Source organism: Camelus bactrianus, chromosome 4 (genome assembly GCF_048773025.1).
Source record: "Camelus bactrianus isolate YW-2024 breed Bactrian camel chromosome 4, ASM4877302v1, whole genome shotgun sequence".
Lineage (NCBI taxonomy): Eukaryota > Metazoa > Chordata > Mammalia > Artiodactyla > Camelidae > Camelus > Camelus bactrianus.
Window position 1 is genome coordinate 5,822,344 of NC_133542.1, and position 21,084 is coordinate 5,843,427.

The window sequence follows — 21,084 nt, forward strand, 5'->3', positions numbered from 1 at the left end:
CAAGTTTAATAAAACAGATTTTATTCAAATAATATAAGAAGATGAAGATTTAAGATATTCTTAAATATTGTTTCTCTTTCAGAATGGCCATCTTAACTCTAGAGGAATATCATATCTGGAGTGTGAAAAATGTTCTTGCCAATGAGTTTTTGAATCTACTTTTCCAGGTATGTTTAAGGTAAATGACAGAGACCGAGGGCAGTGGTACCAGTAGTTCTACATCTTTTCCATTATGTAGTAGTTAGACAACTAGACTACAAAACCATATATTGTCAAAAGAACTGCATTAACCTGTACACCACCTGCAGATGGTAAGTTAGAGCGTGCATACTTCTCAGAGTCACAATGTGCATGATAGGAAAGTAGAGTATAGCTGATAATGTTTATCTTAATAACTCATAATAGAGCAGATTGTAGACACATAGAAAAGAATTTAAAATGTAAAAGCCATTATAATTTGCTATTTTTCTTTACTTTTTTTTTTTTTTTAAGACCCTTCCTAACAAGTAAGGCAGTGTGGACAGAGACAAAGATCATAAGTCGGCAGCTGTAAATTTTTCACAAAGTATACAATCTTTCCAGTTAGGAGGTTATTTTAGATGCAAATCTGTTTCTTAATTTTCTTTTATTCTTTCTTTCTTTCTTTTTTTTTTCTTTTTTTTAATTTAATTCTTTAGAAGGTCCAAAAAAGATTGAAGGAGAAAGGAGGAAAAAAAGCTGTCGGGGTGAACATGAAATCATAAAACTTGCCAGATTTTAACTATTTTCCAGTTAAAGTAGTTCTCTTTGCTCCAATTTAAAGAAACAACTTATAGTTTCCCATTTTTCATAGTTCTTCATAAATATATGTTGATTTAATAGTATTTTACAGGGTGTGAGTAGGGACAGACTGGAAGTTCAAGATTTGTAAATACTGACAGGTATATATAGAATAGATAAACAAGTTTATACTGTATAGCACAGGGAAATATATTCAAAATTTTGTAGTAGCTCATAGGGAAAAAATATGAAAACAAATACACATATATTCGTAAAGTACTGAAAAATTGTGCTGTACACCAGAAATTGACACAACATTGTAAACAGACTATAACTCAGTAAAAAAATAAAAACAAGATAAAACTGTTAGAACACTATAAAAAAAGTAGTATTTTAGATTTTTCTTATTTTATTCTCCTTTTCTTATAAAAGCACCCCTATGAAGATCAATAAGGCTTGATATCTTTATATCTATCATGATCCTCCATTGTAAATACAGAGTAACCTGCCTGTGACACAGCTATGTTAGAATAAATGAAAATTGGACTCTTCCTGACAGCTAATAATTAATGTATATTTAAAGCATATGAAATCTGATAAGTCTATGATACCCATTTAAATCAATCAGTTGCTCCACTGTCAGTTATCAGCCAGGATCTAAGTTGATGTCTTTATAAAATATAAATACATATAAAAATAATATAAACCTACTATAAACAGAAATGACTTGCTTAGTAATATGAAAATTGAGCAGCTATTTTTATCTCATTTAAAATGATGTCCTCAATTACTTTAAGTTATCATTAATTATATAAACATTTTGACCACTTAAGTTTGTGTCTGAGTCACCTTGCAGCTCTTACATAGCAAAGCATTTTGAACTTTTATATTGCCTTTCCTATTTTCTCATGTTTATCAGGGACTTGCATAGGCACTATTTTTTCTAGGACTCTATAAACAGATGTATGCCTGAGATTTTCTTTTGTGTCTGTGTTTCTAGCATTATATTACTGACAGATTTTTTTGTTGGTTATCAATCTAAATTTTTTTCTTGGTATATATAGTCCTTTCAGCCCTTTCAAATATATATATATGTAGTCAGTTTACAATGTGTCAATTTCTGGTGTATAGCGCAATGCTTCAGTCATACATGAACATACATATATTAATTTTCATTCTTTTTCACCATAAGTTACTACAAAACAGTATTGGATATAGTTCCCTGTGCTATACAGTATGAACTTGTTTATAAATTGGGAGTTTGAGATTTGCAGGTACTAAATATTAACATTACATTTTATGATGCTTAATTTATCCCATATTCAGACATGCTTTTAAAACTTAATTTTCACTTAATATATAAGTAATCAGACTTACTCTAAATTGTTTTATTTTCTGTCTGTTTCTAAAATAGAATTAGCTAGTAAATTCAGCGATAAAAGCTTGAATTATACTTTTATTTTATTTGCCAAGATCCCACTCCTGGCTGACCATTTTGGGTATTTAAGTATAAAGTAAGTAAATGTCAGTAGAATTAGGAAACCATTCCTGTGGTAATATTATTTTCAGTCCTTTCAAATAAACTCAGTGCCCAATATTTTGCAGAGGAAGCATTCTAAACATGATCAGGATCTTCTATCTTGTACGTTTGTCAGAAAGCGTCAAATGTTAAACAGTTTGATAAACAGAATAGTGCACCACACTGACCCCTACCTATATCCATGCTCTAATCCTGAAATCTGTGAATATGTTATTTTACATGGCAAAGGGGATTTTGCAGATGTATCAGGTTAAGGACTCTGAGACAGGGAGATTAGCCTGGATTATCTACATGGGCCTAGTCTAACAACAGGAGTCCTTAAAAATTGAAAATCTTTCCCAGCTGTGGTCAGAAAGATAAGACTTTGGAAGAAGGATTAGAAAGCTGTAAAGCTGTTAGCTTTGAAGATAGAGGAAGGGCCATGGGTAAAGAAATGTGGGTGAACTCTAGAAGCTGGAAAAGACAAGGAAATATATTCTTCCTTTGACCTACAGGGCATACAGCCCTGCTGACATCTTGATTTTTAGCCAAATGATACCTGTTCCTGACTTGACCTACAGAACCATAAAATAATAAGTTTGTGTTGCTTTAAGCTGCAAAATTTGTGATAATTTGTTACAGCAGTGATAAAAATAAATATAGGGGAGGTAATCCAAATTTATGGATTGGAGGGCTCAGCATTTTAAAGATGTCAGTTCCCCTTCAACTGATTCAAAGATTTATATGTGCACATCAAAATCCCCAACAGTTAATTGTTGTTACTGTTTTTTTGTAGAACTTGACAAGCTGATTCTAAATACATAGAGAAGCGTGAAGGGCCAACAATAGCCAAGATGATATTAAAGAACAATGTTAAAGGACTTATAAAACAATATTAAGTCTATGTGATAACTACCTAAAGTTAGACATATAGACCAATGGAACAGCATTGAATTAAACCCTGTACCATACATGAACAGTAACTTTAGATAGATTATAAATCTAATATATTTGAAACATAAAGCAAAGCATCTGGGGGAGGGTAAAGCTCAGGTGGAATGTGTGCTTAGCATGCATAAGGTCTTGGGTTCAACTCCCAGTACCTCCATTAAAATAAATAACCTAATCCCCCACCAAAATAAAGCATCAAGAAAATAGTGTAGGAGATATTTTAATGACTTTGAAGTGGCAAAGAATTCTTAAACCGGACAAAGCATGAAACATAAAAGAAGAGTTTTAAGTTGGACTTCAGTAAAATTAAGAATTATTTTTATCAAGAGATACCATTAAGAAAGTGAAAAGCTAAGCCACATGGTGGGAAAATATATTTGCTATACCTATATCCAACAAAAGACTTGTATCTAGGGCATATAAAGAACAAAAACCAGTGGAGAAAAAGGCAGAACCTCAATATTAAAATATGCAAAATAATTGAACAGGTGCTTCACACACACACAAAAAAATCCACATAAGCTATGAAAAGGGGCTGACCTCTTTAGTAATAATGGAAATACGTACTAAAACCACACTTGGAACACCATTAGACATCCACTAGAATAGTTAGTTGTTAAGTGATATGAAGCATTGGTGAGGGCAACAAGCAATGGGGACTCTTACACATGGCCAGTGGGAATATAAATTCTTACAAATACTTTGGAAATAGGCTTTTTGAATGAAAGTTATATGTGTGTGTGTGTGTGTGTATATATGTACACACACACACATACACATACACACACACCCACACCCTATTACCAAGGGTAACCCATATGTGTACCCTTCAGAAACTTCTACATCTGAGCACCAAAGGACATCCAGAAAATTCTCATAATCACTATTTGTTATACCCCCACATAGAAAATGACCCAAACACTTGTCAACAATAAATACATAACCATAAGTGGTGGCACATGCATACAAGTTGTATACTTTAAAGCAATAAAAAATATACTAGTTTACAGAAAACACTAGTGGATGAATCTTACATAATGTTGAGTGGAAAGTACGGGACCAAAAATTTCAAAAGCAAAAAAACCAATCCATGGTGGCTGAATTTAGGATGGTGAATCCATCAAAGGGGTGCCGTAGTAACTGGGAAGAAACCCAAATTGGAACAGCAATGTCCTGTTTCTTGACTGGATGAAGGTTACATAGATGTGTTTACTTTGTGAAAAATCATTGAGCTGTATACTTAAGATGTGTTCACATTTAAGCATGTATATTATATTTGCATTTTTTTAAAAAAAGTTTGCTTGCAAAAAAAGATATCCAAAGCCCAAGTATTTATCAGTAGGAGAATGGATAAAACAAATGATAGTATATTCAAACAATGGAATACTACTCAACAATAAAAAAGAAACAACTACTGATACAAGGATGAACCTCAAAAGCCTAATTTATACATTTCATTGTCAGGTAAATTTTAACTCAGAAGGTAAACAAAACTGTAAACAGGCATGTGCCCTGGGGGGAGGGGTGCTGTAGCCTTTGTCTCCTCAGACCTGTGCCATTACTGGCACATCTCGCAAGAAGAGAGGCAGGGCTCAGCCACAGCTACCATCTCCTCCTGTGCATAGTGCCTGGGCGGGGTCGGGGCTGAGGCCTGAATCTGCACGTGGGGGCTACACAACCTCCTAGGCAGGACTGAGACTTGTTTATAGCCCGAGGCAAAGAGGATCTTTCTACCCTGACACCTCAGAGAACTTGTGCTGCCAAGAGAAACAAGGAGCTAAGATTTGGCACAGAGCATAGGTGGGGCTGTTCCGCAGTCTTCCCCGAGCCCACCTACAGACCGCCTACCCAAGGCAGAGCAGGCAGCTGCACAGAGCAGCAGAGTGACCAGCACGAGGAGGAACACAGCACCTGACCACGGTGCTGGGACGGGGTGTGATCTGCCCACCTGCCTCCCCCTGATCACAGCATCTGACTGTGGCATCAGGAGGGGGAGTGACCTGCCCGCCCACCGGGTAAGAGCTCAGCTCCTGACCTTGTGTTAGGAGGGGACACAATCTGCTAGCCAACAGCCACTGAGAGCAGCACAGATGAGGGCGCCAACAGAAGGCCTATGAAACAGCAAGCTGAGTTCGCGAAGCAGGGTGAAGATACAAAGACCTGTCGATCAAATCATTAAGGGCACACCATCTCCAGGTTAAGTAGGTAACTGATACTCCTTAAGCCACGGTGCCAGAGAGATATGAGCAATGTGAAGAAGCAGAGAAACCACTCCCAATTAAAAGATCATGAGAAATCCCCTGAAAGCATGATCAAGGAAATAGACATTGATGGCCTACTAGATCAAGGTTTCCAAAAAAGAGTGATCAAAGTACTGAAGGAACTAAAAAAAATAGTGTTTAGGGATATAAAATATGTCAAAAATGAAATAGAAACTATAGAGAAGAACCAAGTAGAATTAGTAAACTCATTGTCTGAGATGAGAGCTGACCTAAAGGCTGTGCAAAGCAGACTAGAAAATACAGAAGAACAAGTATGTGATCTAGAAGACAGGACAACAGGAAGCACCCAATCAGAACAGCTGAGAGAAAAACAAATAAAAAACAATGAAAACAATATACGGGACCTTTGGGGTAATATAAAGTGTGCCAATCTATGCATAATAGGAGTTCCAGAAGGGGAAAAAGAACAAAGGGGATTGAAAAGGTATGGGAAGGACTCATGACTGAAAACTTCCCAAACCTAAAGAAGGAATCATATCCAAGCACAGGAGGCTCAGATGGTCCCAAACAGGAAGAACCCAAACAGACCCACACCAAGGCACATCCTAATCAAGATAGCCAGAGTCAAGGATAAAGAAATGATCCTAAAGGAATCAAGAGAAAAACAGAGTGAGTTACAAGGGAACCCCCATAAGGTTTTCAGCTGATTTCTCTACACTATTTACAACAGCTAAGACATGGAAACGACCTAAAATTTCCATCAACAGATGACTGGATAAAGATGTGGTATATTTATATGATGGGATACTATTCAGCCACAAAAACTGACAACATAACGCCATTTGCAGAGACATGGATGCTCCTGGAGAATGTTATTCTAGGTGGAGCAGAACAGAAAGAGAAAGAGGAATACCATATGAGATCACTCATGTGTGGAATCTTAAATATATGCAATGTCTTGTGGTAACTCACAGCAAAAAAAAAAAAAGTGACGAATGTATGTACGTTCATGTATAAATGAAAAATTGTGCTCTACACTGGAATTTGTCATAACATTGTAAAATGACTATTACTCAATAAAAAATGTTTAAAAATAAGTAAAATAAAATATAACCTTTAAAATACTGTATAATGAGAGGTGTGATGTTCTAGTATCTGTTCTAAGAAGTACGTTAGACACACATAAGAATAACCAATGGTCAGAAAGATCACATGTTACCAGCTACCACCCCATGCAAATTAATGGCATTTAGGAGATATTCATATATGTGTGTACATATGTAAAATATGTATTAGTATATATGTAAATCAAATAAAATATTATAATCTAATGTAAAATCATATCAGCAAAACCACTGTGCTGACATAAGTATCTTGGTGTAAATAGATTACAATTTTTTATTGAGTTGTCATAATGGGAATATTGTGAACCAAGTGGAAGTTGTAAAAAAAAGTCATCCAAAAAAAAAAAAAAATCCTGACTACATGAAAAGATGCACAGTTACTATAAGGCCTCTCCCCTTATTTACTATCAGTGTGATAAAGTCTCTTGGAATAAGTTAGGAGAATTAAAAACTCTTAACAAGACACAAAAATGCACTCTCTGTTAAAGAAAATAAACCAAAAGAAAAAACAAATGAATGGACAATTAAGATCCTACAGATAAAAATACCAATTTTTATGGGAAATATAGCCTTAAAAAATGAGATTATATTCTCATTTCACCTTTTGAATAAAGATATACAAAATTTAGCTGAATACCTTCGTATTTTGCACTTACGAAGAAAAAATGTATTTGCAATGAAAAAACAGCCATTATCCTGCCTTTTGAGTATTCTAAAGTTTTAGGTTTGAATATATTTCATCTTAAATGGCCTTAAGCACTATGCAGTGGTTGGTTTTTTAAAAATACCACTGTGTGTGGAACTTCTAAAAGTGATTCAAAAAATTTATATTTTTGTAATAATTTAGTAATGGCCCGGATATTATTTTTAACAAGACTACTCACCATGGAATGGTGCAAGGTTTTTTCGATGAGTTTATATTCACACATGTTGAAGATTGTCACTATATTATGAGAAAATGTCAACCATGGCAGTATTTTGACTTGAAAACGAGATAAGCTGAGAAGCATATTTTAAGTATAAAATAAATGATTGCATGCCTTTAAAGACAAGAAAGTAAAAGCACGATAAACTCTGACTTTGACACACTTAAAATATAAAAATTAACATAATGTGATTTACACACTTCTCTTTAACTCTTTCAGTACTTTCTCAGCCCCTTTCCCATTACACCTGCGTCCCCGCTCCTGACCCGCGGTGTACACACCCCCGATCACACGGGGGAGCGGGGACACTCACACCTGCATCCCCGCTCCTGACCCGCGGTGTACACACCCCTGATCACACGGGGGAGGTGGACCCGGGCGGTGAGGACCAGGGGCGCGGACACTCACCGGCTCCCTGCGGGCGAGGAGAATAGTCGAAGCGGGCCCGCCAGCGCACCCGTCCCCTCCTGCCCAGCCGGCCGGGGCCCCAGCTCGGTCAGGTCCACACACACCCCGGCAGGAAGCGGGCGCAGGCAGTGGGAAACCGGCGTAACTTCAGACAGTGGGCGGGGAGCGTCCTCCTCCCGCGGACACGCAGGCAGCGCTGTCCTGGAGCCTCCTTGGCGCCGCCCGCTCAGTCCTGAGGAAAACAAGCTCCGCCCCCAGGGAAGATGCTGGCTGCTGACGCGGACTGCGTATGCGCACCGCCACCTAAGACACGCTGGCTTCGCGCGCCCCCTGCAGGTCCTCGAGGGCGGTGCAGGATACTCAGAACTCACTGTAGAACACATGACCCCTCCCAGCCAGGATGCTAATTCACTGGAAATCTCAGTGCCCTGGCCTCTTTGTTGATGGCACTGGCGATGCGCTCATCCAGCCATGCCTGCTCTCTTGCCTGGCACATGCCTCAGTCTTTGGAATCCCGCCTGAATCAGATTCTGTTCTGGAGGAAGGACAGGTGCAGAAGAATCTCAGAATTCCAGACTTAGAAGGTGATCAGGAACCCAAACTCAACTCTGTCAACTCCCTGGGGTCCCCTGAGGAGTCTGGTTTTCTCAGAACCATCTGCCCTGTGTCAGGAGCAGACCAAGCCTCAGGTAGCTTAGAGAGGCTATCATGCAGCACATGCTTTGGACGGTTCTCAGTTCTGACCTGCATGATTTTGAGACCCTTTTGTAACTCCTAACACTGTTTTCTCATACCTATAGTGATGGTTACTGACGACTGAGTTAATCCTCTTACAATGCTGAGGTGCTATTGTTCCTTGGAAAACAGAATATTTTGAAGGGATCAACTTTTTATCACTTCCCCCTAATTAAGTATGTTTTTAAAATTAGAAATGTTTCAGGGAGCACTCAGGTCCTCCTCTTGCACCAGTTCCTGGTGTTGGCAGTTTCTGCTCTGAGCTCCAGATCCTGATCCTTCCGGTGGTCTATGGTGATGCCAGTGTGTGCATGCTCTTCCTTGTGCACCGGTGTGGAAAGGAGACAGCCCTTCCCCTACATGAGGCTGCAACATTCTGACACTCAAAGCAGGCACAATGAAGAATCAGCTAGAGCCCCCGGTACCAGCTGTCCCAGGTAGAAACATCACCTTCACCACAGTGTTCCTGTGCTCCTATCAGGCCTTCACTACTCCCAGCAGGCCATGCATGAGCAGTGTGACAGGTGACTGCCTGTCCCAGCACAGCATGGTGGTGATGATCCCACCTTATCTGTTTGTCTTTGGAGTGTCCCCACACCTCTCTGAGCTTCACTTTGCTCTTCTCACAGGCAGGGTTGTACAGGCATGAACCTCACAGTGTTATGATAGGTAGTCATGGTAGCTGCTCACCCAGTGGCAGGCTCTGCCGAGAAGGCTGCTGGGAGTGCTGTGTGTCTTCACACTTGTCCTTCACTCTCCCCAATGAAAACAGTCTTGGCCTTATCCTTCCCTGGCCTGTGGCCTTTCTGTGTTTGCAAAAGAACATGGAAACAATCTGTTTGCAAAGAAGTTTTGAGGTTCTGTCCATCTGGTCCAGGAAATGCTGACTCTGCTAGATGTGCTGTTGGGAGGGCTCTCATGGGAGAGGCTTGGGCAGGACTTCCCTTGGCAATAAGCTGCCCCACCCAGGCCTTTCCATGATCCAGACTCCTGGGACCAGGGTGCAAATCCCCAGCTCCCCACTTGTCAACAATGTGACCTGGGCAACTTTCTCAAACCCAAGCTTTGTCCACCCAAGGTCATCAGAGATGGGGGATAACAGGATGTCCTGCACAGAGTGTCTGTGCAGATTAAGTGAGGTAGAACAGACAGAACAGTGGTGGGGCCTGGCCCATTGGTTGGCAGAAGGGAGCTCACCATGTGCAGCAATTTCCGCGGGTCACCCAGCAATCTGCCCAGAGGCTTAGCCACTCCATCACTATCATGTGTCTGAAGTCCACTTAACCACATGGGAGAGAAACAAACACATATTCTGAGTGTAGCTGCCACAGGGAAAAGTGTATCTGAGCGGGGAGTAATACCAGAGGGTGATCAGGATGGTGGAAGATGCCCCCTGAGGTTGAGCAGACTGGAGCTGCCCTCCAGAGCCTGGGGTTAGTGAGGATGGGCTTGTAGAAATGCCTCTCTCCTTTACCCATCAATGCTAGGTCCTGCGGGTACTGAGTCCCACAATCGGTGTGCTGCTAGTGCCCTCAGCACAGAGAAAAACCCAGGGGTTCCCACAAGGCTTCGGCCACGTCCTCTGCTTCCTGAACTCCCATTCTGGTGACCCCACCTGGGATGCAGGGATGAGGTGAGGCAGGGGCTTGTGCTGTCAACACCACTACTCTACCCTGGGAATCTGACACACAGTAGGTGCTCGGTAAGTCATTGTTGAATGAACAGCAATACTGGGCCAAGTTTCTGTGGGTGTCTGTGCCCCTAGATCAGGGACCCCTCAGGGCCCACCTCACAAGTGACATGAAAATAATAATGCCACCAGGAGCAATAACAGTTCCTCAGAATAAGTGGGCTTTTCCAAGCACTCTCCACCTTTTGCAAAGGCCTCCCAGCAGGGAAGTGGGCTGTCAGGGGCAACACTGCACTCTCCACTGTAACAAGGAGAAAGCCAAGGGCCACAGAGAGGAGTGCCTTTCCAGTGTCACTGCTCACTTTCCCACCTTTTGGGAGACTGGGAGGCTTTTCTACTACATTCTGGCTCTGAAGCCACAATACTGTTTGGACATGCCTCCCTCCCTGGAGCAGGGAACCACTAAGTGACCTGTCACTTGTCACCAAGCAGACAGGCTCATTTCAGCTCATTGTGCCACCTGCAGGTTGTACTAGTAGCAGGATCCTCTGGGAGACATCACACTCTCCCAACCTGAAAACAGGTGAACAGCTCACAGGTTTCCTGGAGAGGATGGTCGCATGGCCTTGATCTGGCCAATCAGCATTTTCCATCCTCCCTGGCCACTGTGATTGGCTCAGGGCTGGGCACCAGCCCAATCAGGCTCCACGGAGGTCAGGCCTAGTTACTGGAATCCTGGGAGCAGAGAAGTTCTATTTCAGTTGGGAGTTGAGGGGTGATGATGTCAGCCTGTGGCAGTTGGTGACTATCTTGCTCTCATAAAGGCAGAGCCATGTGAAGATGACACCAGTGGCAGAGCCCAGAGGTGGGGAAGGATGACTTCTGCTGATGTCACTGAGCACCAGGTACAGCCCTGCCTGAAGCAATCTCCCTGTGGATGTCTCAGTTAGGTAAGTCATTCTCTCCTGCCCTGTTTGCTTCTTTAAGCCACTTTGGTTTTCTGTCACTGGTTTTAAGAAAAAGTTTGACTATTCCTTCAAGCTGGCTAAATGGAGACCCTGGAACTGCAACAGTGTGGTGACAGGCAACAATGTGGCTAATAGACTCCAGAGGCCTCTGTTCAAACAGGGGATTGTAAATGACAAGGGAGAGTACACATGGCCTCAGTGAACAGATTTCCTAGTGGTAGCTCGCAGTTCCTGGATATTAGAGTGCATGCACTCAGCCAAGTCTCAGCTCTGCTCTCACACCTGCTAACTCATACATCTCCTCTCTCACCTGCCCGGCCTAGGGGGGCTGGACACCCCCGGGCACCTGAAACAGCCCAGGGCTTTGTGTTTTAATTTACACAGGCTGCCCCCACTTCTGAGGGTGAGGGTGACTGGGTTCCAGTTTACAGAGAAAACAGACTAGACGGTCTCACTGGTGAGCTGTGGGGGTGGGATCCCAATCTACCATCTGACCTATGACTTCAGAGTGGACAGCCTCCCCACCCTCAGCCAGGATGCTTGCTAAGCCTAGGGGCTCAGGAGTCCTGCTCCCTCCAGCACCCCTCCTGGAGGTGAGAGTGGGGGTGGCTCTTCCCTATACAACATTCACCCCTGCAGGGGCACACGTGTGACCTCACAGTCTGTCATCCCTTCCTTATGACCTGGGCCTCCTTGGCAGGGCATGAGAGGTGCCTTGATGTGTGAGAACTGCAGTTCATGGGTGCATACGTGGGCAGGTGCACCATGACTGAGAGGACAGCACCCCAATTTAAGCCCTCTCCATGCTCAGATGATCACATCCTGGAATTGAGGGGTTCCCAGGGGTCAGGTGGCCAATTCTGGCCTTAGGGGCAAATTCTTATCACCCAGGGGGCTAATTTTTAAATTAAATTACACATTTACAATTCAATAGTCAAGCCCCCTTCTCAGCAGCCTTGTAGCCTCTCAGCTTTTACCCCTCGTTGTGACCATTTTCTTAGCTTCAAATTGAGTGCCATTATGGACATGAACATGTCCCTGTCATGTGTCACGTTCAGAGTAAGGGGCCACCCAAAACTCCCCTCCCTTCCCCTTGTCGATACCTCCACACAGGGAGTAGGGCCCTTTCGATGCAGTTGTGCAAATGTGTGAGCTAAGGGTTTAGAATGACCAGGCTAGGAGGGGTCTGCCCCACATAGCAGGGCAGGTGGGTTGGCAGGGGGTGATGGTTCACTTGTAAAACTCAGCTGGTGTCAGGCAGCGACAACAGACTGGCAGCCAAGGGCTCAGCTGGTGCAGAGTAAGCGGATTAAATGTGTTCACCCAGACGCCTCGGGGATGGCAGCCCTAGAGTAAGACTACAAGTGAGGAAGGTGGAGGGTCCCCAGTGCCTGGACCTCCACCTTCTAAAAATCAGGACTGAGATGTGGCTTTGAAATCAGAACACTGGGGTTCAAAGCTTCCCCCACCACTTGGTCAATAATTCAAAGCAAATGAGCCTCAGTTTTCTCTTGTGTAAAATCGGAACATTGAAGCCTCTCCCTCTGAGGGTGTGGAGGGAAGTAAATGCGGTGACAGCAGAGCACAGGAGATGTCTGGGCTGAGCCTGCACACAGGCAGGCCGTTGTTGCTGCCATGACCACCGTCTTCCAGGGCAGGGTCTGCACACTCTCCCTGTGAAGGTCCAGACAGTAAACATTCTAGGCTTTGAGGGACCTACAGTCCCTGTCACAACTACCACCCTCTGCTGTTGGAGGACAAAGGCAGCTCCTGCAGTATGTAATCCAGGCTCGCACCCCCGCTTCCTGGGATAAGTATTCCTGAGATACAATTGTCACATAACTTTGTTGGCTTTAGGTGTGCAGCATAATGACTTGTTACATGTGCATATTGTGAAATGATCACTGCATTAAGTTTACTTGACGTCTGTCTTCAGTCTTCACCCATAGTCACACACTATTTTCCTTGTGATCAGAAATTTTAAGAGGTACTCTCTTAACAACTATCAAATGCACAGCACAGTATTGTTAACTACAGTCACCTTGCAGTACATTATGTCCCCAGGACTTGTTTATCTTCTAACTGGAAGTTTGTACATTTTGATTATCTTCCCGAATTTCAATCACCCCCTGACTCACCTCTGGCAACCACCAACCTGATCTCTGTTTCTATGGGTTTCGGTTTATTTTGTAGATTCCACATATAAATGAGATCATAGGTATTTGTCTTTCTCTGTCTTATTTATTTCACTTAGCATAATACCCTGAAGGTCCATCCAAGTTGTCACAAATCGCAGGATTTCATTTTTTTAATGTCTGAATAAGATTCCATTATATATACATATATATGTGTCACGTTTTCTGTATCATCTGTTGATGGACACTTAGGTTGTTTACATATCTTGGTTATTGTAAATAATGATACAGTGAACGTGAGGGTGCAGTTGTCTCATTGACATAGTGATTTCATTTCCTTTGGATATATTCCCAGCAGTGGACTTGCTGGATCATACGGAAGTTCTAATTTTAAATTTTGGGGGAGTCTTCTTACTCTTTTCCAGAGTGATGGCACCAATTTACATTCCCACCAACATTGCAGAAGTTTCCCTTTTCTTCACACCACCACCATCACTTGTTATCTCTTGTATTTTGATGACACCCACCCTGACAGGTGTGAGGGGATATCTCATTGTGGTTTTGATTTGCATTTCCCTGATGGTGAGTGATGTTGAGCACCTTTTCATGTACCTGTTAGACATCTGTGTGCCTTCTTTGGAAAAATGTCCATTCAGTTCCTCTGCCCACTTTTTAAATCAGATTGCTTGTTTTTTTGCTGTTGAATTGTAAGAGTTATTTATATGTATTGGGTGTTAACCCCTTATCAGATACATAGTATGAAAGTACTTTCTCCCCTTCTGTCTGTTACCCTAACCTCTGCTTTCTGGATGACAGGGGTCCAGGCACTTGGGAATCTCTGCTTCTCACATGTTTCCAATGGTGGGTGGGTGAGGGCTGTGTTGTGATAAAACTGTGCACAACCGTGGGTCACTACCCCTTCTTTTAGAAGGTGGGCTCTGAAGAGTGCAGTGTGGGCAGGGATGTTTCCCTGAAGTCATCATTTGAATGGTCATGTGCCCTGGAACTCACATCTTCTAGCCCGGATGTGATGGGGGAATTTGCAAAGGGAGGACCTTGCAGCTAAGAGACTGACCAGGTGTTCTTGTGTCTTGTTGGAAGCACCTGGAAAAAAAGTTGTGTGGAACAGGGACTCCTCCAGGTCACAAGGCTCAGTTCAGGCTTCTGGGATGCAGAGACCTGCTCTGAGCCACTCACTGAGGAGGGAAGGGCCTCAGGCAGGAGGGAGGGGTTGCTGGATTTCACTTGCCCTGTTTGTCAAGTATCAGCTCTGGTTATGTGTGGCACATGGGCTTAGCTTTGGGCATGTAAGAGGAGAGGTTCCTGGGGAAGGGCTGGCTTTTTCCTCTGATTGAGGTCCTACTGTGTGCCAAGCACAGCAGTCCTCTGAGTCAGAGCTGGAAAGCCAGGCACAGAGAGGTCAGGGAGTTTCCAGGTCACACAACATTAGGGGCATCATTAGGGTCTGATGCAGACCTGACGCCCAGCCTACATTCTCTCTCCTTTCCCAGGACCATCATGATCCCACATGTCAGCATCACCCAGAGAGGCCCAGGTATGGGCGCTGGGACCTTTCTTGCCTAACATGCCAGGAGCCTTAAGAGGGAGGACAAGACACTTCCTGAGTCCATGATGCCCAGAGGCTGCTCTCAGCGAGAGGCCCAGCACACACTTTTGGATGAATCCTAGCTCTGTCATGAGTCACTCTGTCCTCCCTGCCTCAGTCCTTCTGCCCACATGGGGCTGGAAACAGCAGCCACTTCACAAAGGTCTAAGGAAACTCCAGGATCCTGGAAGCAGCGCCTTCACACAGGGAGCATGGTGGGGTCAGCCTCCATTGTCTCCTTAACTTTTCCTCATCTCTTTGCTGGATGAGGAATCCTAGCGGGGCCCTGGCTTGTTCCAATTCTCACCCCAGATCAGGGTCCAGCAGGGGGTGGTGTCCAGGCTGGACTCTGTCCTCTGCCCCTTCTGGGCACCCTCATTCCCCACACATTGGCTGCCTGGACACTGTCTTCCAGGGGCCACTCTGTGCCTCCCACACCTACCTAGCATCCACCCACCCTGGGTTACTCCATCGCCCTCTGGCCCTTGGACACACACCTCCGTGTTGAGTGGAAATGAGGTGACGGACATGCTGGGCCTCCTGGACAGTGAGGGGGAGCCCGATATCCCCATCCTGCCCACTGCCCCAAGAGCCCAAGTTTGGGAGAGGGTGTGTCTCCATTCATACTCTGATTTGCTCAAATTCTCAGCACCTACTTTGCTGGGTGGATATGGGGGCAGAGGGATGATGTAAAAGCAGGAGACCTGGACAGCAGAGCATGAGAAGGGGGCTAGCCCAGGCTGGTCTCATAACCCCCTTAGCCTTGGCTTTCTCATCTTTAAAGTGGGACAGACTATTGTGAGGTGAGCAGGATCCTGACCCATAGCCAGGCACTGTCCTACACGCATAAGAGATCACTGACTCCTCATGAAAATCTGTGGGGCAGGGACAGGCGTTATCACCCATTTCTGCAGAAGTAACTGAGGCACAGAGAGAACAGGGGAGGTGACCACCCCAGATTACAGAGCCCAGGCCATCTGTTTCCAGTGTCCAGGCTCATGGTCAGTGCCCACTCTGGGTTTCCTTCCTCCCTTCACCCTCCAATGGGACCCATGGCTGCAGCCTCATCTCAGTGTGATTGTTCATGGGGAGCAAGATGGGGGCTCTGAGGGCCCGTTTCTCTGAGCACTGCTTTCCCAGAAGGCTCAAGGGGTTGACTGTATTCACTACAGGACACCCAGTCCTGGGCCCAGGCCAGCCACACTGCAAGGCCTGAATCAATGATTGTTGAGTGAATACCTGAACCTCTGCATGTACCTGCATGTGGCTCCCATTTCCTCATCTCCACAGCTGGCTACCCGACCAACACCTCGTGTCATCAGGCCTCTGCCAGGGACAGTCAAGGGGACCAGAGCTGCTCATCTGGGGACAGGGAGCCTCAGGGGCCCTGTGTCTGTCCCAAGCATCTCCTGGGCCAATTCACAGGGAAGCCCAGCCAGCTTCCAGGAACAGCAATCAGGTCCAAATCCCAGGGGTGTAGAGTAGGTCTTGAGGGGTGTTTCCTGAGACTGACTTTGTGTATGAAGGGGTCCTGCTGGTCAGGCTGCTTTCAACCTCCATTCCAGGCCCACACCCCTGCTGGCAGCATTGAGCTAGTAATAAAGGACACAGGCCGTGGGGCCAAGGCTATAGCAGGGCTCTGCTCCATCTCTGTGGCTCAGTGTCCTCATCTGTAACAGAGAACAAGTAACAGGGCCAAGGGAGGGCTCACTGAGACCCTCCTCTGTAGCTTTGGTTAGACACTGCCCTCTCTCTGCTCAGTGCCCTTCTCTGTAATAGAGAACTAGTAACATTTTTCTTAGCCCCTTTTGGCCCCATTTTTCTGAGTCTCTTTCCACATTGGGCCCAGGGCTTTCACAGAGATCACAGACTTGGGAGGTAATCAGAGTGTGGTCTCAGCCCTAGTGGTCCCAACTGAGGCCAGAGGAACTTCAGGAAGGGTGGGAATCCAGAAGTGCTTCATGGAGGAGGTGAGATCTGAGCTGTGTCCCCAAGGATGAGCTGTCATCCAGCTGAGGCCTGGCACTGAGCAGGACCCATGTACATGGTGAATGAGGGTGTGAATGAATGAATGGGCACCCCTCTAACAGAGAGTGAGGGGGGAAGTCCCCCAGGCCAAAGCAGGAAACACAGGGCACCCTGGGGGAACAGAGGGCGGGGCTGCAGTGTGATGCCTGCCTCACCCTTTATGGGTGTCTTGCCCCCACTTTAGCCTGTGTTCTGGTGGATTGGGAGCCCTTGCCTCTCCTCTGCTACAGTATCCTGCTCTTCATTCCCAGCAACACCCGCCTGTGTCACCTCAGTGTCCCCAAGTGGACCTGGACCTGTCTTGTGGGAGATTGTGAAGAGGGATTTGGTGTGCAGCCCAAGACTGAAGTGGGAGGGAGAGGATAATAGGGACCTCCAGAGGGGATCATGGGCTGGGGGAAATCGGAGGGGTGGGGAAGGCAGAGACTCAGGGCTGAAGGATCCTGCTTGTGGTGGCTCCTTCACAAGGGGCTTCACAGGGAGGAAGCATTCATGGGGTAAAGGCAGAGCTCAGTTTGGGGCTCGCTGACATGGAACAGCTCATCACAGAGACGTCCAGAGGAGCTGGATATAGGGAACAAAGGTGCCACTGATATCAGGGTCAGAGCCTGAGACCCAGATGAGGTGGGGTTCTGGTGCAGGGGAAGGGGCTTGAGGATGTCAAGATGTTCATTCATTGGGGTCCTCAGGGTGGGACCTTCATGTTCATTTCACAGCCACCTGGTGCCTGACAGAGCTAGGCTTAGGGAGGTCACTGAGTAGACACGTGCTGACAACCTAGATTCTCCTGTTTTCACATAAAGTCCCTGGTGTGAAGCCAGGTGGCACTCTTTAGAGTCATACACCCTCACCCCTGGGCTCTCTGTGTGCCTAGAGCCCAGTGGCACCTTACCTCCCACTCCCCACTGCAGGACCCTTTGCACACCTGCATTTCCACAAGCTATAAAACATCTTCTCTTGCTGTGTGTTTACCCTATGAAAACTCATTGCCCCAGGAAGAGAGGCCTCACATCCTGCCCTTATTAAAGTGGTAAAGCCTGTTGTTCAGAGAAGCCCCTGACAGATCTCACAACCAACCAGGTACCTGTGCATGAATTGATCATGCAGCCCCCTCCTCCTTGTGTGAACAGCACCCCCCCAATAACAGACCCCACACACTCAACCTTGGCACTCGTGTAGGCACCTCTTGCCTGTGTGGCCTGATGTTGCCTATAGCAGTGTCCCTATTAAACTTTCCTAGACCCTTCTCAGACGCTGGTAATTCTTTACCAACCCAAGTAACTAGCCCGCCATTGTGCCCACAACACCTGAAACAGAATTGGCTAAATTATGCAGATTGATGATGCAGTTTAATTTGCTTTAAAGGTGAAATCAAGGTTTACAAATAAAAGCAACATACGTACTCAAGGCAGGACTAAGAACTCACACGGATAACTAAGACCCTCCATGCGCATCCCACTGTGGCCTCAGGGCCTTTGCACTGGCTGCTCTTTCAGCCAGGATATCTCTCCGCCTGCTTCTTGAACACCTCCAGGAATCTGCTCAAATGTCCTCCCTGACCTTATTTTTCTCCATGGAACATATCACCTCCGGACATTGTGTATATTATACTTAATTTTCTCTGTGTCCCCCACCAGGCTGTCTGCTGCATGAGAATGGAGACCTGCCTGCTTCACTCCCTGCTGTGCCCGGTATATGGAACCCGCCCAACACACAGTAGGACCTCAGCGAATGTGTGACAGGTGTGTGATCACTGTAGGCCACAGACAAAGGTCTTCCCAGCAGTGATGGTAAGAGTCATTCATTCTCTACTTACTGAGCCCTACTGTGCACTGGATACTGACCTGGGTGGGAGGCATGCAGTGGATGAGACACAGTGAGCACACACAGCATGTTAGGAGAGACACGTGCTCTGGAGAGCACACAGGGCTGGGGGAGTGCAGGAGTGGAGGAGAAGAGGGCCAGGTGGAGACAGTGGTGGCATAAGAGACAGAGAGGTGGGGCCCAGGTCGTGCAGGGCTTGATGGCTCCTGTGAGGGCTTTTCCTCAGGGCAGCGGAACCATGGCTGGGCGTGGAGCAGGGGCCCGTGTCCTGAATGCTAAGCAGGAGATGGAGCAGGTGTCTGCTTTGGAGATGTGCGTGGAGGAGGCTGTCCCTGTAGACTGTGCAGGCAAGGAAGGCTCCTCTGAGGGGGTGACATCTGAGCTGAGCCCTTGTATGGACCATGTTTCCACCTTCTGTAGACTGGATGCTTTCGTCTGCCCTGCAGGCCTATGCAGGACACACCCTGTTCTCAGTCACCTGGGCTTGGCCTCCTGCCTCCATTATGGGCCTTCCCACCCCAGAAGGAGTCCTTCTAGATCTAACGCACTACCCCTTCACTGGACTTGGACTCACACTGAGCCACTGTCCACCTGCCCAACTCACCCAGAGTCAAGTCCAGACACTTGGGGGAGCCCCTCCACCCCAGAGCCCATGAACTTACTCAAATGGCCAGTCCTCAGGCTGCTCACATGCCTCACCCTCCCCTCCTGCAGAAACCCTGTGACAGATCCTGTCCACAGCACCCTGCTCCTCCGATCCTGACCCCAGGCTTTCCCATGGAGTGTGACCCCGCATGGGGTGCAGTCCCCTCCTCCAGTCTGGTGAGTAGAAACTACCTTTCCTTTTTTCTTTTGTTAATATATTTATTTTTTAATTTTTATTTTATTGAGTTATAGTCAGTTTGCATTGTTGTGTCAATTTCCAGCATAGAGCATAATTTTGTCAATTGTGTTTACTCTTTCAAGAAACCATCTCTTGACTTGATTTTTTCAAATGTTTCTAATATCTCTATTTTATTTATTTCCTCCCTGATCTTTATTATTTCCTTCCTTCTGCTTACTTTTGTTATTTTTTGCTCTTCTTTTTCTAATTCTTTTAGGTGGTAAGTTTGATTGTTTATTGCAGTTTTTCCTCTTTTTTGAGGTAGACCTGATTCTCTCGCTATAAACTTCCCTCTAAGCACTGCCTTTTCTGGATCCCATAGGTTCTGTGTGGTTGTGTTTTCATCATCTTTTGTCTCACTGTGTTTTTTTATTTCTTCTTTGATTTCATCATCCACACATTTTTTTTTAAAGTAGTATGTTGTTTAATCTCCATGCTGTCATTTATTTCTCCTTTATTTTTCTGTAGTTAATTTCTACTTTTATGGTATTGTGTTCAGAAAAAGTTGCTTCAAATATTTTCTATCTTCTTCAAATTGTTAATGCTTCTTTTGTGCCAAAGTATATGATCTATCCTAGAAAATGTGGTACGTGCGCTTGGGAAGAATGTATATTCTATTTTAGGGAAATATAATGTTCTGAAAATATTAACCAAGACAAATTGTTCTATTTTAACATTTAATTTCTATGTTGTCTTATTAATTTTATGTAAGGAAGATCTGTCCAGTGATGTTAATGGATAGTTGAAGTCTTCTACCATGACTGTATTCCGATCAAATTTTCCCTTTTTATCTGTTATGTATTTAGGTGCTCCTATGTTGGGTTCATATATGTTAATGAGTGTAATATCTTCATCTATGACTCCTTTAATCATTATAAAATGTCCTTCTTAATCTTTCTTTATAATCTTTGTTTTAAAGTCTGTTTTATTTGAAATCACTGTTGAGATTCCTGCTTTCTTGTCATTTCCATTTTTGTGGAATATCTTTTTCAATCCTCTCACTTTCAATCTATATGTGTCCTTCTCCCTAACGTGGGTCTCTTGTATACAGTGTATTGTAGATACTTGCTTTATTATCCACTCTGCACTCTATATCCTTTGATTAAAGCATTTAGTCCATTGACATTTATAATAATTATTGATAGATATGTGTTTATTATATTTTGAACTTTGTTTTGCAGTTGATTTGGTATTTCCTCTTTGTTCCTTTCATTTTCTTTTTGTGGTTTGATAATTTTCCTTTTTATTATCTTGGTGTCTTCTTAGTTTTGTGACTCTATTGTAACTTTTTGGCTTGTGGTTACCCTACTTTGTACATATATTAACCCATTACTATATCTGTTTGTTTTAAACAGATAGTAATATA

The 21,084-nt window shown here is 44.6% G+C and overlaps 1 long non-coding RNA gene and 1 pseudogene across 1 annotated transcript in view; one reads left to right on the forward strand and one right to left on the reverse strand.

Moving 5' to 3' along the window:
• The window catches only part of LOC141577409 (guanylate-binding protein 6-like), a 128,786-nt pseudogene extending 124,243 nt beyond the window's left edge, over positions 1-4,543 (forward strand).
• A 1,089-nt stretch (positions 4,544-5,632) lies between these two features.
• LOC141577425 (uncharacterized) overlaps positions 5,633-21,084 on the reverse strand; it is a 313,952-nt gene continuing 298,500 nt past the window's right edge. Inside the window, exon 13 of the long non-coding RNA XR_012506292.1 lies at positions 5,633-6,003. This is a non-coding gene — a long non-coding RNA (uncharacterized LOC141577425). The remainder of the gene's footprint in view (positions 6,004-21,084) is intronic.